Raw genomic sequence first — 20342 nt, forward strand, 5'->3', positions numbered from 1 at the left:
CCGAGTCGTTTCGGTTCCTCTCAGCCCACAAATTAGTGTATTCATGCAATGTAAACTTTCAAATAAGTCCATACAATTTCTATCCTAAAAATACTATTAATCTTGGTACCACACAAATCACATAGTGAAAAGTGTGCAAGTGTCTCTCGGCCAGCCTACAAACGATTGTACCCTTATAAACCATCACAAATAACCTTAACAGAAATTAAAACAATTAATTTGCAAAATAGCAGAAGTCATGATCTGGAAAGGACAGAACTAAATTCATTGTAGTGTTCTTCCATGTGAATCTAACAGTGTGAAACAGTGAACCAAAAATCATAGGTTACTTCTTACATGCTCATGCAAAGACTGGAAACTAGTCCATCTATGGTGGCATTACATAACACAAGGTATTTACCAGACCTGGCTTAGATGGCATAGCAGAATTACCTGATGATTTCTAAAAAAGTTCGGAACATGTCTGTGATGAGATCATTGCATTCAAGGTCCAACATCACAACACATGCCCGGTATCTTGCAACTGTTTCCAAGATAGCAACTCTCCTGCTAAAGTAATGGCTATTAACATCAGCGAGTCCACCAAATGTACCAACAATCAGACAAAATATGGTCTGCAAGAAAGAAAAAAAGAATACTCAAATACTTGAACAAACACTGTAAGCTCAGTCAAAGTAATTTATTCAGCATTTTTTGTGAGCACAGGGTTACCCTTAAAACATCATCACTATATGGAGCTTCAGGTGCAGTTATTCTTGTAATTTCACAGAAGCAGGTTGCCAAGAGAACTTTAACATCTTGATCCTGATGTTTCAGCAATTCTTTTCTGACAACTGCTGTTAGACATGGTTGGATAGCTTCCATCACCGAGGACCCTGGTGACTGTTCTATTCCATGTAGGCACTAGAACATAAGGGCGCACGTTGCCGCGCCCATCCAACTTCCAGAAAAGCAATAGAAATAGGTAAGAAAATCTTATTGGTATAAGCTAAGTAAATTTGAACACTTTGTATTGTCCCTTAACATAGGTGACATGTCATATTTATTCAGGGATACTCATTAATGAATCCACATTCTACAAGTTTCAGTTTCTGTACGAAAATATGTTTATATACACATTAGTACAACAATTGTTTGCTACTTCCAGCAAAGGATTATAAAATTCAATTGCAAAGAGATTTGCATTGCAAATACTACGATATAGTTTCACGGCACGGTACGAAGATCAACACTATATCGGGATGAGCACGTTAATTTGTGAAGAATTTGTGAAGAATGAATTTTGACAAACTACCAGAAAATGAAAGAAAGGGGTCCAGAAGCAGTAAAAAAACAAATATAAATAGCTTAATCTATCTTAGATAGAACCCTGTCTAAACCTTGGTTGCTCGCTAAATTCTATGATGCCAAATAGTAACGGACATCATTGCACATATTCAAGAAGCATACCAGAGCAGCATAATCTGAACACGAAATCTGAAATGAAGGAAAATGATAAAAGATAAATATCCTGCTGAATTTGAGCTAGTTTATCTATTCTACATCAGTGGTAGGCTGGTAGCAGAAACAAAAAGAGCATTGAGCTGCAGCATATGAGCCAAACAAAAGGGAATAAGCACAAACCCGCGGGGCAGGGCAGGGGCGCCAGGAGGTCGGGGAAGGGGCGCAGCCAAGCCCGCGCAGAGCAGGGGCGCACGCAGGGGAGCACGTCCGCGCGGCTGGATCCAGGAGGGCGGGAAGGAGGGGCGGGGCGGCTGGGCTCCGGTCGGCGAGAAACGGCAAGCTCGAGGGTGGTGGGGTGGTGGGTGGCGGGGTGCTGGGTGGGGCGGCGGCGGGTGAGATGCGTGGGAAGGAGGGAGAGGAGGGAAGAGAGGGAGAGGAGGGGAGAGAGGGAGAGGATAACCCCACGGTTTTTTTTATCTGGAAAAAAATAACCCCATCTCTTTGCCATCTCCCAGTAGATGGCAAAAAAATCTTTGCCGTCTGCTGGCAGATGGCAAAGAGGTGGGGCTGGTACGCCGTTACACGTTTGATGGCCACAGTATTTGCCAACCTCTTTGCCATCTGCTGGCAGATGGCAAAGATTATTTGCCATCCACTAGCATATGGCAAAGATTTGGCTGATGGCAACCATGTTCTTTGCCGTCTGTCAGTTCTTTGCCATCTGTTTTTTATAAGCAGATGGCAAAGACATTCTTTGCCATCAGCTGGCAGATGGCAAAGAGCTGGCTGATGGCAAATTCCCTGTTTCCAGTAGTGGAAGGTCTCACCCTGGACTGCATCGCTATCGATGATCGTAGGAGCCATCGAGCCTGACGGCGACGACACAGAGGAATTCTCAATGAAAGCACCAATGTCGATGTCAAAACCGGCGGATCTCGGTAGGGGGTCCCGAACTGTGCGTCTAGGCGGATGGTAACAGGAGACAAGGGACACAGAGTTTTTACCCAGGTTCGGGCCCTCTCGATGGAGGTAAAACCCTATCCTGCTTGATTAATATTGATGATATGGGTAGTACAAGAGTAGATCTACCACGAGATCGAGGAGGCTAAACCCTAGAAGCTAGCCTATGGTATGATTGTTGATGTGTATGTTGTCCTACGGAGTAAAACCCTCCGGTTTATATAGACACCGGATAGGGTTAGGGTTACATAGAGTCGGTTACAATGGTAGGAGATCTGCATATTCGTATCGCCAAGCTTGCCTTCCACGCCAAGGAAAGTCCCTCCCAGACATGGGACGAAGTCTTCACTCTTGTATCTTCATAGTCCAGGAGTCCGGCTGAAGTATAGTCCGGCCACCCAGACACCCCCTAATCCAGGACTCCCTCACTAAGCTTGGGTATGACCAAGGCACCCCAAGGTAATATTCAAGGACAACCAAGAGCCTAAGCTTGGGGATGCCCCGGATGGCATCCCCTCTTTCGTCTTCGTTCATCGGTAACTTTACTTGGAGCTATATTTTTATTCACCACATGATATGTGTTTTGCTTGGAGCGTTAATTTATTTTGTTAGGATTTTCTTGCTGTTATTTATAACAATTTTTTGCATCTTTTATTTCAATAAAATTGGCATTGATAGCCTTTACTATGCCTATTTTACAAGTATACATGTTGCTGTTTGAAAACAGAAAGTTTACCGCTGTTGCAAAAATTCCCTAGAAAAGTCAGAATGTGATAAAATGTTGAAACCTTTTGAGTTTTAAGCTCTGATAAATTTACTACAGTGGGATTTTTTTTCATAATTTTTGGAGCTAGGGAAGTATGGATGTTGCAGCATTCTTTACAGACTATCCTGTTTAGGCAGATTGCTGTTTTGTTTGCATTGTTTGCATATGTTTGCTTCTTTAATGATTCTATTTGAGGATAGGACTATTAAATATGCAGAGGCATTTAGTATGCAATGTTGAATAATAGTTTTAGTAATTTGCTACAGTAGAGTATGATAAGGTTTTGCAAGTGGTTTATACTAACTTATCTCACGAGTCCTTGTTGAGTTTTGTGTGGATGAAGCTTTTGAGATTTAGGGAGACCGTGATATGAGAGGAATTAAGGAGACAAAAAAGCTCAAGCTTGGGGATTCCCAAGGCACCCCAAGATAATATTTCAAGAAGTCTCAAGCGTCTAAGCTTGGGGATGCCCCGGTTGGCATCCCACCTTTCTTCTTCAACAACTATCGGTTAGTATCGGTTGATCCTAAGTTTTTGCTTCTTCACATGATGTTTTTCTTAGATGTCATTTTATTTTGCTTTGCTTTTGTTTGAATAAAATACCAAGATCTGAAATTATTAAATGTTAGAGAGTCTTCACATAGTTGCATAATTATTCGACTACTCATTGATCTTCACTTATATCTTTCGGAGTAGTTTGTCATTTGCTTCTTAGTGCTTCACTTATATCCTTTTAGAGCATGGTGGTAGTTTTATTTTGAAGAAATAGATGAACTCTCATGCTTCACTTAGATTATTTTGAGAGTCTTAAATAGCATGGTAATTTGCTTAAAATCCTAATATGCTAGGTATTCAAGAATAATAAAATTCTCTTATGAGTGTGTTGAATACTATGAGAAGTTTGATACTTGATAATTGTTTTGAGATATGAGGATGGTGATATTAGAGTCATGCTAGTTGAGTAGTTGTGAATTTGAGAAATACTTGTGTTGAAGTTTGTGATTCCCGTAGCATGCATGTATGGTGAACCGTTATGTGATTGAAGTCGGAGCATGATTTATTTATTGATTGTCTTCCTTATGGAGGGTCGGACGAGCGTCATGTCTTTTCCTACCAATCTATCCCCCTCCAGAGCATGCGTAGTACCTTTGTTGATAACTAATAGATTTTTGCAATAAGTATGTGAGTTCTTTATGACTAATGTTGAGTCCATGGATTATACGCACTCTCACCCTTCCACCATTGCTAGCCTCTCTAGTACCGCGCAACTTTCGCCGGTACCATAAACCCACCATTATCCTTCCTCAAAACAGCCACCATACCTACCTATTATGGCATTTCCATAGCCATTCCGAGATATATTGCCATGCAACTTTCCACCGTTCCATTTATTATGACACACTTCATCATTGTCATATTGCTTAGCATGATCATGTAGTTGACATCGTATTTGTGGCAAAGCCACCATTGATAATTCTTTCATACATGTCACTCATGCATCATTGCACATCCCGGTACACCGCCGGAGGCATTCATATAGAGTCATATCTTATTCTAAGTATCGAGTTGTAATTCTTGAGTTGTAAGTAAATAAAAGTGTGATGATCATCATTATTAGAGCATTGTACCAGTGAGGAAAGGATGATGGAAACTATGATTCCCCCCCAAGTCGGGATGAGACTCCGGACGAAAAAAAAGAGGCCAAAGAAGCCCAAATGAAAAAAGAGGCCATAAAAAAGAGAAGGCCCAAATAAAAAAATAAAAAAAATAAAAAAATGAGAGAAAAAGAGAGAAGGGGCAATGCTACTATCCTTTTACCACACTTGCGCTTCAAAGTAGCACCATGATCTTCATGATAAAGAGTCTCCTATGTTGTCACTTTCATATACTAGTGGGAATCTTTCATTATAGAACTTGTCTTGTATATTCCAATGATAGGCTTCCTCAAAATGCCCTAGGTCTTCGTGAGCAAGCGAGTTGGATGCACACCCACTAGTTTCTTTTGTTGAGCTTTCATACACTTATAGCTCTAGTGCATCCGTTGCATGGCAATCCCTGCTCACTCACATTGATATCTATTGATGGGCATTTCCATAGCCCGTTGATACGCCTAGTTGATGTGAGACTATGTTCTCCCTTTTTGTCTTCTCCACAACCACCATTCTATTCCACCTATAGTGCTATGTCCATGGATCACGCTCATGTATTGCGTGAAGATTGAAAAAGTTTGAGAACATTAAAAGTATGAAACAATTGCTTGGCTTGTCATCGGGGTTGTGCATGATTTAAATATTTTGTGTGGTGAAGATAGAGCATAGCCAGACTATATGATTTTGTAGGGATAGCTTTCTTTGGCCATGTTATTTTGAGAAGACATAATTGCTTAGTTAGTATGCTTGAAGTATTGGGAATTTACTATATTGGGAATTTTCTTTCATAATTTTTGGAGCTAGGGAAGTATGGATCTTGCTGCATTCTTTACAGACTGTCTTGTTTAGGCAGATTGTTGTTATGTTTGCATTGTTTGCATATGTTTGCTTCTTTAATGATACTATTTGAGGATAGGACTATTAAATATGCAGAGGCATTTAGTATGAAATGTTGAATAATAATTTTAGTGATTTGCTACAGTAGATTATGATAAGGTTTTTGCATTGGTTTATACTAACTTATCTCACGAATCCTTGTTGAGTTTTGTGTGGATGAAGCTTTTGAGATTTAGGGAGATCGTGATATGAGAGGAATTAAGGAGACACAAAAGCTCAAGCGTGGGGATTCCCAAGGCATCCCAAGATAATATTTCAAGAAGTCTCAAGCATCTAAGTTTGGGGATGCCCCGGTTGCCATCCCACCTTTCTTCTTCGACAACTATCGGTTAGTATTGGTTGATCCTAAGTTTTTGCTTCTTCACGTCATGTTTGCTATTCTTAGAATTTTATTTTCTTTTGTTTTGCTTGCTGTTTGAATAAAATACCAAGATATGAAATTATTAAATGGGAGAGTCTTCACAGAGCTAAACAATTATTTAACTACTCATTGATCTTCACTTATATCTTTCGGAGTAGTTTGTTATTCATTCACGTGCTTCACATATATCCTATGAGTAAATGGTCGAATGAATTGAATATAATAAATATGAAATTTTATATGTTTCATATGCTTATCCCATGGGGAGTAATGACTTCACATATAAGAAGTAGAGGTGGTAAATTTATTGAAGGTTAGCAAACATTGTATTGGTCACTTGAGTAATTCATGAAAGAATATTGAGGGAAGAGAGATTTCACATATAAATATACTATCTTGGACATCTTTTGTAATTGTGAGCACTCATTAAAATATGACATGTTAAAAGGTTGTTGTTGGACAAGGAAGACAGCGTAATGGGTTATGTTTTCTTATATCTGAAATAAAGTATATTGTCATGGATCATTCAACATGCTGAGCTTGCCTCCCCCCCATGCTAGCCAAATTCTTTGCACCAAGTAGAGATAGTACTTGTGCTTCCAAACATCCCTTAAACCAGTATTGCCATGAGAGTCCACCATACCTACCTATGGATTGAGTAAGATCCTACAAGTAAGTTGTCATCGGTGCATGCAATAAAAATTGCTCTCTAAATATGGATGATCTATTAGTGTGGAGAAAATAAGCTTTATACGATCTTGTGATGTGGAAGTAATAAAAGCGACAGACTGCATAATAAAGGTCCCTATCACAAGGGGCAATATAAAGTGACGTTCTTTCGCATTAAGATTTTGTGCATCCAACTATAAAAGTGCATGACAACCTCTACTTCCCTCTGCGAAGGGCCTATCTTTTATTCTTGTCTTATACCTTATGCAAGAGTCATGGTGATCTTCACCTTTCCTTTTTACATTTTATCCTTTGGCAAGCACATTGTGTTGGAAAGATCCTGATATATATATCCAATTGGATGTAAGGCATCATGAACTATTATTGTTGACATTACCCTTGAGGTAAAAGGTTGGGAGGCGAATCTATAAGCCCCTATCTTTCTCTGTGTCTAATTAAAACTTTGAACCCATAAATATCGTGTTAGCAATTGTGAAAGACTAAATGATAGTTGAGTATGTGAAGTTTGCTGAATTAAAGCTCTGACATAGACCCTTCCTGAAAATAAGATGAATTGTAATTGTTTGATGACTAATAACACGGTTTGTTAGTTTTCAAGAAAGTTTATGATATATACTTTAACATATGAATAGTTTGTTACTTGATCATGAGAAGTCCTATGAGTTGAGCTACTGTTATGATATACAATGATGCTAGAAAAGGTGATTGAAATTATCATTGATCAAACTTGTGCACCTGCTAGCATTCACACTTCATAAATTATTTCTTTTATCATTTACCTACTTGAGGACGAGCAGGAATTAAGCTTGGGGATGCTGATACGTCTCCAACGTATCTATAATTTCTGAAGTATTCATACTATTATATTATCTATTTTAGATGTTTATGGGCTTTACTAAACACTTTTATATTATTTTTGGGACTAACCTATTAACCGGAGGCCCAACCCAAATTGTTGTTTTCTTGCCTATTTCAGTGTTTCGAAGAAAATGAATATCAAACGGAGTCCAAACGGAATGAAACCTTCGGGAGAGTTATTTTTCAAACGGAAGCAATCCAGGAGACTTGGAGTAGACGTTAGGGAAGCTTCGAGGAAGCCACGAGGCAGGGAGGCGCGCCCCCACCCTCGTGGGCCCCTCGTGGCTCCCCTGACCGACTTCTTTCGCCTATATATGTCCATATACCCTAAAAACATCAAAGAACATAATAGATCGGGAATTCCGCCGCCAGAAGCCTCTGTAGCCATGGAAAACCAATCTAGACCCATTCCGGCACCCTGCTAGAGGGGGGAATCCCTCTCCGGTGGCCATCTTCATCATCCCGGCACGCTCCATGACGGGGAGGGAGTAGTTCACCCTCGGGGCTGAGGGTGTTGGGGAACGTAGTAATTTCAAAAAAAATCCTACGCACACGCAAGATCATGGTGATGCATAGCAACGAGAGGGGAGAGTGTTGTCCACGTACCCTTGTAGACCGAAAGCGGAAGCGTTAGCACAACGCGGTTGATGTAGTCGTACGTCTTCACGGCCCGACCGATCAAGCACCGAAACTACAACACCTCTGAGTTCTAGCACACGTTCAGCTTGATGACGATCCCCGGACTCCGATCCAGCAGAATGTCGGGGAAGAGTTCCGTCAGCACAACGGTGTGGTGACAATCTTGATGTTCTACTATCGCAGGGCTTCGCCTAAGCACCACTACAATATTATTGAGGACTATGGTGAAGGGGGGCACCGCACACGGCTAAGAGATCAATGCTCAACTGTTGTGTCTATGGGGTGCCCCCTGCCCCCGTATATGAAGGAACAAGGGAGGGTGGCGGCCGGCCTAGGAGATGGGCGCGCCAAGGGGGGAGTCCTACTCCCACTGGGAGTAGGACTCCTCCTTCCCTTGTTGGAGTAGGAGAGAAGGAAAGAGGGAGAGAGAAACAAGGAAAAGTGGGCTGCACCCCTTGTCCAATTCGGACCAGAGGGGGGGGCGCGCGCCTCCTTCCTTTTGGCCTCTCTCCTCTATTCCCGTATGGCCCAATAAGGCCCATATACTCCCCGGCAAATTCCCATAACTCTCCGGTACTCCGAAAAATACCCGAATCACTTGGAACCTTTCCGATGTCCGAATATAGTCGTCCAATATATTGATCTTTACGTCTTGACCATTTCGAGACTCCTCGTCATGTCCCCGATCTCATCCAGGACTCAGAACTCCTTCGGTACATCAAAACTCATAAACTCATAATATAACTGTCATCGAAACCTTAAGCGTGTGGACCCTACGTGTTCGAGAACTATGTAGACATGACCGAGACACGTCTCCGGTCAATAACCAATAGCGGAACCTGGATGCTCATATTGGCTCCCACATATACTACGAAGATCTTTATCGGTCACACCGCATAACAACATACGTTGTTCCCTTTGTCATTGGTATGTTACTTGCCCGAGATTCGATCGTCGGTATCTCAATACCTAGTTCAATCTCGTTACCGGCAAGTCTCTTCTACTCGTTCCATAATACATCATCCCGCAACTAACTTATTAGTTGCAATGCTTGCAAGGCTTAAGTGATGTGCATTACCAAGAGGGCCCAGAGATACCTCTCCGACAATCGGAGTGACAAATCCTAATCTCGAAATACGCCAACCCAACAAGTACCTTCGGGGACACCTGTAGAGAACCTTTATAATCACCCAGTCACGTTGTGACGTTTGGTAGCACACAAAGTGTTCCTCCGGTAAACGGGAGTTGCATAATCTCATAGTCATAGGAACATGTATAAGTTATGAAGAAAGCAATAGCAACAAACTAAACAATCAAGTGCTAAGCTAATGGAATGGGTCAAGTCAATCACATCATTCTCCTAATGATGTGATCTTGTTAATCAAATGACAACTCATGTCTATGGCTAGGAAACATAACCATCTTCTATCAACGAGCTAGTCAAGTAGAGGCATACTAGTGACACTCTGTTTGTCTATGTATTCACACATATATTATGTTTCTGGTTAATACAATTCTAGCATGAATAATAAACATTTATCATGAAATAAGGAAATAAATAATAACTTTATTATTGCCTCTAGGGCATATTTCCTTCAGAGGGTATGTACCAGTAGCTATGTGTTTGATCTCTCTCTCCCTCTCTCTCTCTCTTGTGTTCTTGAGGTGATACGATCTTGATGTATCGCGAGCTTTGCTATTATAGTTGGATCTTATGATATTTCTCCCCCTCTACTCTCTTGTAATCACTACAAAAAAAAGACACATCCGTGCATTTTGGGCCGAACGAAAAAAATTTCTGTCATACATATGACACTTCTATGACGATAATTGTGACAAAACCCGATATCATCACAGATGTGGTGGGCTCCTACTTCTATGACAAAAAATCATGACCGAAAATGGGCTTTTCGTCCTGGGCGGGCCGGAGACGCAGCTACATGATATTCTTTGGGCCATCCATGACGGAAAAAACCATGGTAGAAGCAAGGGGGAGGAAAATTTCGGGGAGTTCCCAGTTACGGTGGGAGGTCGGGGGCCGAGCAATGCGCGTTTCTCTCGTACATGTACGCGCGTGTGTGCGAGGCGTTGGCTCTAACTGAACCCGAGCGAGGCGTTGGGCTCTAACTGAACCCGAGCGATTGCACTGCAGTCTACGCGTTACTGAACCCGAGCGATCGATCGATGGCTGTTAGCTGAACCCGATCGAGTGATTCCTTGGCTACTGCTGCTAACTGAAGCTGATCGATGGGATGAACAGTGAGCGTTGCGGGGGGGGGGGGGGATGAACAGTGAGCGGTGGCGTTGCCTTTGGATGAACAGGACCCCATGGTGTGCTGGAGGGCTGGATGAACAGTAGACGGTGGAGGGGTGCCCGTGGAGGGGTGGATGAACAGGACCCCGTGGTGTGGAGGGCAGGATGAATAGTAGACGATGGAGGGGTGCCCGTGGAGGGGTGGTTGAACAGGACCCCGTGGTGTGGAGGGCTGGATGAACAGTAGACGGTGGAGGGGTGGTTGAACAGGACCCCGTGGTGTGGAGGGCTGGATGAACAGTAGACGATGGAGGGGTGGTTGAACAGTAGCCGGTGGAGTAGCGCGCGGTGGAGGCTGGATGAACAGGAGCCCGTGGAGGCTGGAGGAGGTCGACGGTGGATGAACAGTAGCTCGTGGAGGCTGGAAGGGGTCGACGGTGGAGATGAACAGTATCCTGTGGAGTCCCGTTTTGCGGTACGCCACACCCCTCCCGATGAACAGGACCCCCGTTTCGACCATAGCGCTCCAACACAAGTCCGTTTCCTCCGTTTTGCGGTACGCCACACCCCTCCCGATCAACAGGACCCCCGTTTTGACCGTAGGAGGTCCGTTTCCTCCGTTTTGCGGTACGCCACACCCCTCCCGATCAACAGGACCCCCGTTTCGACCGTAGGAGGTCCGTTTCCTCCGTTTTGCGGTACGCCACACCCCTCCCAATCAACAGGACCCCCGTTTCGACCGTAGGAGGTCCGTTTCCTCCGTTGTGTGGTACGCCAGGCCTCGTTTCCATCGCCTCTTCCGTCCAAGCCCTCCCGATGAACATGACCACGCATTCTGTTCTGACCCATGAACACGACGACGATGTTCCTCTGTTCCGACCCAGCCATGTACACGAGCCCTTGCCATACGTATGCGCGAGTAGGCGTTCGAGACCCCGCCCGTATGTACACATACGTGGACGTATTTTCTTTCTTGCACCCTGGCCGCTGTACGTACGTGTACATGCTACGTGCGCGCCTCTACTACGACACGTGCGCGCCTCTACATCGACCAGTATGTACGTACACGTTCGCGACCAGAATGTCAACGCTATGTACGCTTCGACCAGGTGGGTCCCGATTGTCAGGCACTTCCTTGCCTGTGAAGATGTAGCTGGTGGGTCCCAGCAGTCAGGGGCGAATCATTTTTTTTGCCCGGACGCACTTCCTTGTGTGCGAAGATGTAGCTGGTGGGTCCCAGCAGTCTGGGGGCTGGTAGGTCCCAGCAGTCAGGGGGCGAATCGTTTTGTTTTTTTGCCCGGACGCACTTCCTTGCGTGCGAAGATGTAGCTGGTGGATCCCAGCAGTCAGGGGGGCGAATCATTTTTTTTGCCCGGACACACTTCCTTGCATGCGAAGGTGTAGCTGGTGGGTCCCAGCAGTCAGAGGGGAAACATTTTTTTCGCGAAATACGGTGGCCCGTCCGGTGGGTCCCTACTATCAGGTGGAGGAATCATTATTTTCCGCGTAATAAGGAGGCACTTCCTTGCTGCCTCCGTGGACCCAGCTGTCAGCCTCTCCACGTACAGTCCATGTCCGATGGAAGTCGTTCCTTGACCACGTTGACCATGCCGCGCCTAGAGCACCAGGGCGGTGGACGACGGCGAGGCCTAGGAAGTGGACGACATGAAGGCAGGGAAGACTCGGCAGTTGTTTCCCATGCGGAGGGGAGTACGACTGTACGAGGGTTTACTGTTTCGTCTGCCGTCGCCGGAGAATAACAGCAGGTGTGGGTGAGTAGAGGGATGGCTAGGCCAGCGACGGGAGTACGGTCGGGCGGTGAGGCCTGCGTGGCAGCACAGCCGGCCGCGCGGAGGAGGGAGCAGGCAGTCCCGCCAGCGCTTGTTTGAGCGGCTGGAGCAGAAAGAGCAGAGATTGAAGAAGCACGACGGGCATTGGATGGACATCCAACAATCAGTGCTTGTGCGTCAACCTTTTTTTAGCAAAGCCTCAAATCTGTGGAAAACAGCATATAGCCCATCTGCCATTATTTCTAATAATTTACAGCCCATTTGCTAATTCTTAAGGTTTTCTTTGGAGCCCATATTCTTTTTGTTAGCATTACAGCCCATATTGTGGCAACGGTTAAAAAGTTATACGAAATTTTTCATATTTCGGTGCGGTCCGAACTGTTTTTAATCCCGAAATTTCGACTCACATTCAAACTGATTTTAAAAATAAATGTCTATCAATATAAAATCCAACAAATTCTCCACGCATAAAAATTAATGTCATTTAAAATCTTGAAATGAAAAAAAGATATTTGAAACTAATTGCCGGTTTGATGTGTTTTAAAAATGTACAACCCATTTCTCATTACTGATGGGCCATTTTCTCGACCAGCCGAATGAAAGCTCTCCTCGTCTTGAAAGATTTGCAGCCCAACAGGCCTGATAAAGCGACTTACTTGGCAAATCACAAAAAAACTGGGTTGTGGCCGTGGACCCAGTTGTCAGCCTCTCCACGTACAGTACTCTTCCGATGGAAGTCGTTCCTTGACCACGTCACACGGAGAGCACCACGGCGGTGGACGACGATGAGGCCTAGGAAGGGGACGACGCGGCAGTGGAAGCCCGCGCGGAGAGGACTACAAGGGTTCACTGGTTCGGCTGCGGTGTGAGGCTGCCGTCGCCGCAGGGCCTGGCCGGCGGTGGGAATAGTAGGGGCGGTGAGGCCTCTGCGGTAGCACAGCCGGCCACGGGAGGCAGGAGCATGCGGCATGACCGGCGCTGCTTTGGGCGGCTGGAGCAAGAAGACCAGAGGTTGAAGAAGCACTACGACCGTTGGATGGACATCGTACGGTCACTGGAGCTAGAATCGTTCATATTGACTAAGTTGACAAACCCTTCGTCCCCGTCAACTTAGTAGGCCCACAAGTCAGCCTCCCAGCAAGGTGGGTCCCAGCTTGCTGGGGGAGTATTCATCTTTTTCTGCGTAATAAGGAGGCACTTCCGGTGGGTCCGAGCTGACAGCAGGGGGAATGTTTTTTTCGCGAAATACGGTGTCCCGTCCGGTGGGTCCCAGCAGTCAGGGGGAAACGATTTTTTCGCAAAATAATGGTGGCCCGTCCGGTGGGTCCCCGCTATCAGGTGGAGGAATAATTATTTTCCGCGTAATAAGGAGGCACTTCCTTGCGGCTGCCGTGGACCCGGCTGTCAGCCTCTCCACATACAGTACTCTTCCGATGGAAGTCGATCGTTGACCACATTGACCACGCCGCGCCGAGAGCACCACGGCGGTGGACGACGGTGAGGCCTAGGAAGGGGATGACGCGGAGCCGTGCAAGACGCGGCAGTGGATGCCCACGCGGAGAGGAGTACGAGCGTTCACTGGTTCGGCTGCGGTGTGAGGCTGCCGTCGCCGCAGAATAACAGGGCGTGTGGGTGAGTGGAGGGATGGCCTGGCCAGTGGTGGGAGTAGTATGGGGGTGGTGAGGCCTCCGTGGTAGCACAGCCGGCCACGGGAGGCAGGAGCAGGCGGCACGACCGGCGCTGCTTTGGGCGGCTGGAGCAAGAAGACCAGAGGTTGAAGAAGCACTATGGCCGTTGGATGGACATCATACGGTCACTGGAGTATTGACTAAGTTGACAAAGCTCTCCGTCCCTGTCAACTTAGTAGGCCCACAAGTCAGCCCAACAATATGGTGGGTCCCAGCTAGCAGGGGGTATTCATTTTTTTGGGCATAATAAGGAGGCACTTCCTTGCGTGCGAAGATATAGCTGGTGGGTCCGACCTGTCAGCGGGGGAACGTTTTTTTCGTGAAATACAGAGGCCCTTCCTGTGGGTCCTAGCTGTCAGGTGGAGGAATCATTATTTTGCGCGTAATAAGGAGGCATTTCCTTGCGTGCGGCCGTGAACCCAGCTGTCAGCCTCTCCACGAACAGTCCACTTCCGATGGATGTCGTTCATTGACCACGTTGACCAGGCCGCGCCGAGAGCACCAGGGCGGTGGACGACGGCGAGGCCTAGGAAGGGAATGACATGGACCCAGGGAATACTTGGCAATTGTTTCCCACGCGGAGGGGAGTACGACTGTACGAGGGTTTACTGGTTTGTCTGCCGTCGCCGGAGAATAACAACAGGTGTGGGTGAGTAGAGGGATGGCTAGGCCAGCGATGAGAGTACGATCGGGTGGTGAGGCCTACGCGACAGCACAGCCGGCCGCGCGGAGGAGGGAGCAGGAAGTCCCGCCGGCGCTTGTTTGAGCGGCTTGAGCATGAAGAGCAGAGATTGAAGAAGCACGACAGCCGTTGGATGGACATCCAACAGTCACTGCTCTCGTGTGTTGACTAAGTTGACAGGGCGCTGCGTGTGCATCAACCTTTTTTTATGAAAGCATACGCGTCAACCTGTAGTAGGCGCACAAGTCAGCCTCAAATCTGTGGAAAATAGCATACAGCCCATCTGCCATTATTTCTAATAATGTACAGCCCATTTGCTAATTCTTAAGAATTTTTTTGGAGCCCATCTTCTTTTTGTTAGCATCACACCCCATATTGTTGCCACGGTTAAAAAGTATACGAAATTTTGCATATTTCGGTGAGGTCAACTATTTTTAATCCAGAAATATCGATTCACATTCAAACTATTTTGAAAAATAATTTATATAAATATAAAATCCAAATAATTGTCCACGCATAAAAATCAATGGAATTTAAGATCTTGTAATGAAAAAAAATTGAAACTAATTCCCGGTTTGATGTGTTTCAAAAAGGTACAGCCCATTTTTGGGCAAACCGAATGAAACTCTCCTCGTCTTGAAAGATTTGCAGCCCAGCAGGGCCGATAAAGCAAGTAGGCCTTGTTTGGGTATTTCTTTAAAAAAATAGAACTAGGCTAGCCATTTTCAGCAAGAAAAAAACACAACTGGGCTCATGATGTGGTAAACATAAATAAAACCCTGGCTAGATGGGCCACAGCCCCCGCACAGCCCTGTTGTTACCCTGATCCATCGCTAAAACTAGTATAAATAACAACTGCTTGTTCCTCAAAAAAAACTGCACGACTTGCTGGGTCCCTGGTGTCAGCCGCTCGTAGTGTAATTCTCTCATTTATTGACTACATTGACAATGGCGTGAGCCCCAGATGTCCAGCCTTTCCTATGAAAATTTAGAGCCCATTTGAGGTGCTAGTTTGAAATAAGTTTGTGGGTGCTGGTGGGGGCTAATCACTTGGCTTCTGTAATGCACAGTGAGCTCAAGCAGCCGGCGAGAGTGATGTTATTTCCCTTGGTTTGGATTTGTTACAATATTTCACTCTAAATTAAACGAATGGCAAGCCATTTGCCTTGTTTCAAAGAAAATATGACAGTCACAGCCGAGTTGAAAAGGGCAGGAACATCTAACTCCAGCTTACAAACTGTACAAAAGCACGAGGGTTAATTTTTCATCAGGTTTACAAAAAAAACCAGATTGAAAAGGGCAACAACATCTAACTCCAGCACTGTTTTCGGCAGTCATAGTCAAATGCATCAGTCAGGTCCATAGAATGAACATCTTGGGTCATAAAATTTACTGGATTATGATCACAATATGTTGTAAATAGAAGCCCGACACGTTCAGAAGATCTTTTGCCCACCCGAAACTCCTTTTTTTGCTCTTCGACATACCCATCCATCAAAATCATGCTGCTGATAAACTTAAGCCTGATGGACAATAGTAACCTCGCATTCAGCAGGAAGAATGTGACAAATATTGTGTTTGCACGGTTGGCTACATATCGTTCTAGCGTTATTGTCTTCAATCGAATCTCATGAGAAGTGAAAAAATCCCGATGCTTACGAATCCACCGATTGGTTATAACTTTCTTACCCTGTCCTGTTGCCTAAATAGACATGAAGATTGAAAACAGTTAAGGTCTAAAAGAAGAGTGTTGAAAGAGAAACAGCTGAACGGTTAATTCTAGTACACTATATGCGGGCTTCCAATGTGCGTGAAATTATCACCTTTATATACAACTTCTCCAGACATGGAAAGCATTGCAGCAAGCCTATAATCTTGTTCAGATCAAAACTATTCATTTGGATATATAAGATCTTGACAGAATCCAGCACCATTGATAGGCCATCCATGGAGAAACTCTTCATTGAGCATAGAACATAATATTAGTACAAAATGTGTACTCCAAGATGATATATAAATTATGCACGGAAATTTAAAATGCAGCTTATGGTTACAAGTGTAGATGATAATATAAAGTACCTGAAGAACTGTGGAGCCAAACACCATATTGAAATGAGCACAGAGATCATGTATTACACCCAAGGTCTCTAGTTTAGGCGCAGAGAGGACGGTTATTTGCAACTGTGAATAACTAGAATCAAGGATCAACCTTTGAAGTGAAGGGGCATCTTGGATGATGAGCTGCCATCCGTCAAAAGAAATTCCAATTCTTACAAGGTTAGGCTACTTTATTTGGAGACAACCGATTCTAACTGTGAAAACAAGCACCAAGCACTCCAGTGCAGGGCAACTGGAGTGGATGATGCTGTGCAATGAGGCCTCCAATATACGAACCCGCACAAGTGAAAGTTTCTTGAGAAATGGGAGTCAAAGGTTTAGTACCAGATTGTCTGGTAGGTAGCACTGCGCAAAGGTGGCGGTGTGGAGAGAGGACGAAAACCCCGAGATGGACATCGGTGCTGAGGGCACAAGTTCATGGCGTTCGGCATGTGGTATGTGATTTCCAGGGGAATAGTAGAACTCAAGCAGCTGTAGTTCTGTGAATTCAGGGGATTCCAGCCAGGCGTCCACCGTGAAGGGCATGGTATGCTTGCTTAGGTAGCATGACGGGATGTAGAGGCTTTGAACGGAGCCCTGGTGGGAGGAGATGATGGCTCTGGGGATTTCAAAATCATTGAAGAGAGATAGCTAACAACAGTCGAGATTAAGGGGAACGGCGCACCATAGAGGGCGCCACTGAATTGAGAGGATTTGGGTGCGGCAGCGATCCTTGGTGGGGAGAAGCGAGATGATCTCCCCAAGGATGGCGTCCGGGAGATCGCTGATGCGGTCTACCTGAGATTCTACGGGTTCCTGGGATCCGGTGGGGGCGGGGTTGCCGCTTCTCCCCGCGCTCTCGGGTGCGGGATCTACAACAGGCGTCACCGCTGGCGGGAGCCTCATCTTCTTGGTGCTGGGGTCAGCCGACTCCATTTTCCTTGAGGGCGTCGCGCTCACGGATTTGAGCAGAGTAACGAATGACGAGCCTAGTTGTAGTGCGAGCAAAGAAGAAGGGGAGCTGGGGATTTTCTGTAGGAGTGAGGAAGAAGGGGAGCTGGGGTTTTCTGTAGGAGCGAGGAGGAAGAAGAGCACCCAGGTTTTTTTTGGGGGGGGGGGGTGGTGTGCTGGGTGTGGGTAGCGCATCTCATTCAGTAAATATATGGGCTTTTGAATTGATTTTACTATTTACTAGTGTGGATGGGCTGTTTTGTCTTGGGACCCGAGAAACAATTACTGCTAGTATAGTGGAGACACTCTACAGCTACCCAGAAAAACAATTACTACTAGTACAATGGAGACACTCTACCGCTTCTGGCTCCTCCTAGGTCATTGAAACGTCTCCCTCTACTGAATGTCGTTATACTTTTGTTCACCGACATGCGGGCCGTGCAGCGCGCGGGCCCAAATGCCATCCACCAAATTAGAAGGCAGTATGCAGGCGGAGAGTTACCCCGGTCGTAGCGCGGCAGTAACGAGCCGTCGTATCACAAAACCCCACCTCCCCGCAGTCTAAGTTTGACGGACGAAGCAACCATCATTTCACTCTTTGCTGAATCCCCTTCTCCCTCACCGTCTTCAAGAAAGGCAACACTTGCATCTGCCACTATTCTTCTCTCCGAACGAAGGGAAGGTAAGCGGATCTGTGATGTTGGTATATTTTCGTTCATAGGAAAAAAAAGAACTTTTGCAAAGCAGTAACCGATCCTCACTCTCTTTTTTCTTTCATTGTCGTTGCGATTGTGTTTTCCTTTTAGTGGTCTCCTAGTATCCGTCAATTTCATGATGGACCAAGGAGAACCAGGCAAAGATCTGCCGATATTGGAGCAGACGCGGGAGGCTGATCCCCACGAGACAGAGAGCTCCAAGAAGATGGAGGCAACCACCGAGGCGACCCCAGATACTAAGATGGACAACGCCCCGTTTGAAGTTACAGCCCCCGTGGCACTGCAGGAGCAGTTTTCCCCCTTCGTGGATGTGTCCCCCCCCCGCTGAGCTGCCCAAGGTGATTTCCTTCTTTGCCGATCTCGATTGTGGTTTTTCATCTAAGTATGTGGTGATTTTTTTAGAAAAGGAAGTATGTGGTGATTAATAATGCAAAATTTTATTAGCTTCGATGCCATGGTATACGTAGTGGTTTAAATAACTTGTGTTTCTTATACTGAAAAGTAATTCAGAATTTGTTTCTGTTTCAATTAGAGCCCTGATGCAGACAAGGATTGTGTGGTTGTACATGTCACTCGCTATGAGGCGGACGACCTGAATATACGCACTGGGAAAGAAGAGTTCTTAGGCTGTTGGATCCTGGAAGCCATTTGCGGTTATACCAATGAAGAGTTGTATTCCAGCCTCACTGTTGTCAGGCGTGTTGTCCAGGGTGTACTGAAGCACAAGAAGTTCAAAGCTACTCCTTCGTTTGTGAGGAATACTGTTCTTGTCAAGCTTACGCAGGAAGATGACGTGGCATGCCTCCACAAACAAGTTTATCAGTGGCAAGGCCACAAGGTTGTCTTCATGAAGGTTCACAGGATTGAGCTGCTGCGGGACGTCCTCGATGATGTTCATGGCAAGGTCCGTCTTGTGTCAAGCCCAAATTAGATCGAGGCATGAAATAGTTGCCCCAGCTAGTGTTTAATAGTAGTTTGGATTGTGTCTAATTATCCGAACCTTGCCTGTTATCGACCCCTCTGGGGCTAGTACTCTGTTTGAATCCGTCTATGGGAACTGCTGCTACTTTTGTGTGCCTGTGAATCATGTGAGAACCATCATAATTGTTGCCGAAACAGATGCGTCCTCACTAGTTTTTTCATGAATATGGCATGGTAAGACATAAGTTGTCACGGTTTATCATACGAGCAGTGTGTGTGTTTTGATGAAATAGAGCACTCGTTCGAGAATCGTGCGACGACGTATACATAAGTACTTGTAAACACTGTTGGTGCTACCCCACTTGTAAGCAGTTGTGCAAAACATGGCACATTGGCTCAGCTCGCTTCAACACTAGGCTATCGACCAGCTAACAATCAACAATCTGCTGTCTGACATATAAGCAACTATGTATCTTGTTACAGTGGTTCATGCAGTTAATTGAGGCCACAATGTAATAAATTCCAAACGTTCACACGCTAGTCCAACGCTCATGTGGAACACACACATTAAACTCGTCTTCATAAAAAACTTGAAAAGCATAAGTTTAGCAATTTTATACATCTCAATGATTCATAGAACATATCAAACATATACTAGTTCACAGCAAAAGACAAAGTTGTGAGAAGGTTTACAAATCAGGAAAAAAAACAAGCAAGGCTTCTCTCTGAGCAAAGGGCCTCCCGGCAGGCTTAAATTTCCTGGAGTTCACTCTGGTTTTTTCTTGTTGCCACCATTCAGGGTTAGGTTCTCTCATTCCAGAATAACCAATTATAATTGTGGTCTCAGCTGGAATGCTGAACTGAACCATGCAGTGTACTGACCAGGTGAAATTCTTGTGCATTCCACTAAATTTAAGCACCGCTATTTGCAGAAATAAGCAGACCACAATGCCTCTTGTCCGCGCACCTGTCCAAAAAAC

At 45.3% G+C, this 20342-nt stretch overlaps 1 long non-coding RNA gene across 1 annotated transcript; it reads right to left on the minus strand.

Moving 5' to 3' along the window:
- Positions 1-432: 432 nt before the first annotated feature.
- On the minus strand, positions 433-897 carry LOC125524107. Its single transcript, XR_007290547.1, has 2 exons — positions 712-897; positions 433-614 (listed from the first exon to the last, which is right to left on the minus strand). It is a non-coding gene; the product is annotated as an uncharacterized LOC125524107 (long non-coding RNA).
- Positions 898-20342: the final 19445 nt, after the last annotated feature.

The sequence above is a fragment of the Triticum urartu genome, chromosome 7, assembly GCF_003073215.2.
Source record: "Triticum urartu cultivar G1812 chromosome 7, Tu2.1, whole genome shotgun sequence".
NCBI lineage: Eukaryota > Viridiplantae > Streptophyta > Magnoliopsida > Poales > Poaceae > Triticum > Triticum urartu.